Source organism: Parasteatoda tepidariorum, chromosome 7, assembly GCF_043381705.1.
Source record: "Parasteatoda tepidariorum isolate YZ-2023 chromosome 7, CAS_Ptep_4.0, whole genome shotgun sequence".
In the NCBI taxonomy this organism is placed as follows: Eukaryota; Metazoa; Arthropoda; class Arachnida; order Araneae; family Theridiidae; genus Parasteatoda; species Parasteatoda tepidariorum.
In genome coordinates, this window is record NC_092210.1 from 72,869,016 (window position 1) to 72,873,308 (window position 4,293).

Genomic DNA, 4,293 nt, shown 5'->3' on the forward strand with positions numbered 1-4,293 from the left:
TATTGATCTGTAAGGGGAAAGGAGCACTGATATCAGTAGAGTAGATCAGTACAATGGACTGGCCATAATATATTGATATCAGTAGAGTAGGTCAATACACTGTATTGGTCTAAATCAGTAGAATGGACAGATATCAGTGGAATGGACTGGTCTTTACGGGGAAATGAAGCACTGATATCAGTAGAATGGACTGGTCTGTACGGGGAAATGGAACACTGATATCAGTAGAATGAACTGATCTGTACGGGGAAATGGAACACTGATATCAGTAGAATGGACTGATCTGTACGGGGAAATGGAACACTGATATCAGTAGAATGGACTAATCTGTACGGGGAAATGGAACACTGATATCAGTAGAATGGACTGATCTGTACGGGGAAATGGAACACTGATATCAATAGAATGGACTTTTCTGTACGGGGAAATAGAACACTGATATCAGTTGAATGGACTGGTCTCTACGGGGAAATGGAACATTGATATCAGTGGAATGGACTGGTCTGTACTGGGAAATGGAACATTGATATCAGTCGATCTGTCTAACTGTCTAGTACTTAGAGCAAAATATTAATTAACTGCATAGGACATTGTAATGTTGGCCTCTTAGGCAACCAGCTTGATACTAAAGTCAGAAAACTGATGAAAGAATAAAGTATAATTTAAATACATAGGACAGTGAGTTGTTGTCCCCTTCAGCAACTATGATATTGAAGTCAGAAAACTTATTAAAGAACAAATTATTTATTAAATACATATGACAGGGCCATATTGGCCTCTAAGGCAATTACAGAGCGAAGCATTCCGGATCAAAATGCGTGATAAAATACCGGCACTTAGGGTGCATCATTCGCAAAATATTATACCTTAATTTTTACAGTAACATTTATTTAATGAGATTCATTCAGGGATTTTACTGTAATTATTACTGTAATAAGGAATTTTTAACAGCGAAAATCATTTTTAAGAAACATAAAAAGAAAACCGGATCATATTAAAATTTATTATGGAGATCTAGAGCTTGACTCACATGGAAACCCAACAAAATGCAATAGGGGATTTTTGTAGACGGCGGACGAAATAGGGGGAAAAATTACTGATATTCAGATTGATAAATGAATCTCCGACTGCAGATTCTTACACTTGCCGACTGCAGATTAAACTGATTAAACTTGCCGACTGCAGATTAAATTGATTGACACCAAACACGCAACTGGAGCTTCTTATAAAAGTTTCATGTACTAAAAGTATCTGATTTTACCTGTGCCTATTTTAGGATCAGACTTTCATTTTCTATTTAGATAAATTAAGTGTAAAACATTTTCTTATGCGCTGATTTGAATGAAACCAAACAAAAATCAATAAGATCAGTAGTTAAGAACATAAGTATATTTTTTTATATTTTAGAAATATATATATTTTTTCGTATAAAAAGTGCTATTAAGTTGTTCTTTGCATGATAAAATCCTTTATAACTTATAAGCTATTAATACTATCTACTCAGTTGCTGTACTATATTCCCAGCTAAAAAAGTGAACTTTTCAGTAAATGCAGCAAATTTTAATGAAATTACTTCAAGATCAATCAGCTTGCTTTTAATAAATAGTTTTGTTTCGTCATTCTGGACTTTTTTTTTAAATTTCTAAAGAATCAAATCCATTTAAAAATAACTTTACGAATGATATTTTCATTTTCTATTAGCTATTTTTTTCCAATCCCCATATTGCGCAGAATTACAGTATCAATACATTCGAAGCATTGATTCCATAATTGATCTTTACTTGTTTATGTATATGCTGTTAAAACAGCTAGCAGAAACAATGAGTGAATTGTTTGAAATTTTCATTTCTTAGAAGACATGTAATGTTCTAGAATTTTGCGAACATCCTATTTATGTTATTCACCTGAGCTCCAAAAATACGCAAACAAATTTGGATGAAAACTTTTTGGTTCTACTTATAATCTGCAATAATTAAAGGAAAAGATTGTAAGATTGTCTGTGTAAGCGTCTGTTTTTTAAATAATTTCAGACCAGTTTATACTATTGTCGTGAAATTTGAGTCACAGGTTCAAGAGGCAATTTTCAGTTAATGTACTACAATTTGTTTGGGAGATATATCTAATAAATAATTTTTCCGATTAGTTTAGTAAATTTAATTTTTCAAATGTTCAAAGGTAATATTAGTGATATTTATGAGCTTTCAGCTATATTTAAACAAAAAAAATTCTCATTTTCTTTAATGTTTAATTGTGTGTATGCATTATGCAAGATATTCTCAATAATCAACGTGGATGGCATCTATGGTCCACGTCATCAAATTAGTATTCCTGAATTTTCTGAATCCACGTGTTTCTTTTTTTCTAAACTTTTTCTTACATCATTCAAGTCAGTGAAAGAAAGTACACCGGGAAGGATATTTTACTAGTCTAGATAAAACTAAGCATCATTGTAACACATGTAAAAATATTTATGTATCTACATAGAACAGGTTAATACATAAAAATTCGAATAAGTTAAAAGCCGTGAGTTCGATCAACATTTTTAATTCATTGAAAAAAACCATTCATGGCAAAAACGAACGTTCAAAATCTTAAAATCATTAAGAGATCCTTAAATCAGTTTTACAAAAAATTTTCACAAAACTTCACGTTTTTTAAATTGGGTATATTTGTAGAACTGTTGAAAACGTCAAGTGTTACGACAATTTGCTTTGATTTTCGAACATTTCTAAAAGATTTTGTTCTGAAATGCCGCAAGGAATTAAATTCTTTTATTCTTAAGTTTACCACTTTACCAGAAAGGCAGCATCACGGGGCAGAACATTTTTGAAGAACTCCCCAACGGGTAAGAATTTCAAGAACTCTAACTATTAAAAGTATTATTACAAATCTATATTTATTTTGCTGTTCAGTTATTTTACGAATGGGTCAGTATCTCTAGAAGAGCAAATATTTCGAGCATTCGTTTTCGAAAAAGAGTTCAAAAGGGATTTTTTTACATCCGTATTTATTGATTAATATTCTTGTGACTCTAGTGCATATTGAATATTATCACTTGAGAATTAGCAACATTAGTGGGGTAATGCGTTTGCAAAAATGGAGATTGTCGGTGAACGTTTTATTATGAAATCAGGTCAAAATGTGTGTTTCAGAGCATGGAATCAGCACTTTTCTATTTTCAACCTAAATTTAAGAACTGAACGAGGAATTTTTAATCATTAAGCATATTGATAACGGGTTAACATCCCTCACCTCGAATTTGGATAATTAGAGATGCAACTTTTCACGCATCTCTTATTAGTCAATACATTAAACAACAAAGAGGTTTTATAAAATCTCAATTCGTTACACCTCAATTTAATACCATAATCATTACTTATATTACCTATTACAACCCTGTAAAAAGAAATGATGACTTTTATTTATGAGATAAAAGAAATGTTGACTTTTTATTATATTTCAAAAAGGAAAAGAAAAATTAGAAACAATTGTCTGTGTAAGCGTCTGTCTCTTTTATAATTTCAGAAAAGTTTGTACTATCGTCCTGAAATTTGAATCACAGGTTCAAGAGACAATTTTCAGTCAATGTACTAAAATTCGTCTGGGAGAGACATTTAAAAAAGCAATTTTTTTCTGATTAGTTTAGCATTAGCCGTTGTTAATATAAGCTGTCGATGGATTTAATTTTTCAAATGTTTAAAGATAATATCAGTGATATTTGTGAGCTTACATCTGCGTTTAAACGAAAAAAAATTCTCTCTTTCTTTAATGTTTAATTATTTTTATACATTATGCAAGATAATCTCAATAATCAAAATGAATGGCATGTGTGGTGTACGTCATCGAATTAGTATTCCTTAAGTTGTCTTAAACCGCCTGTTTATTTTGTTTGTACTTTGAAAACGTGTTTTCAAAAAGTTCAAAAATAAAATCAAAAAGTTCTGAACAAAAAGTTTCTGAAACTAAAAGTTCTAAAATCAATAAAAAATGAAGTAGAAATTTAAGCTATATACGTACTAAAAGGCAAAACTAGTAAATAAATTGTATTTTCTCGTCTAAAAAAGGTAAAAAAATCACCATACTTTCTTATTGATGCCAATTTAAATTAATTAATTTTAGTAATAGTTTGTTACTGATATAAAAAGTAAGCTAGGTTTCAATTTCAAAATTAATAATGAAACATTATCTTTTCGTATTGAAAAACTGTAAGAAACCTCTACACGCTTTTTGAAGTCAATGATGTGTAATTAATTTTGATAATTTATGCATATTAATTTTGATATATATATATAT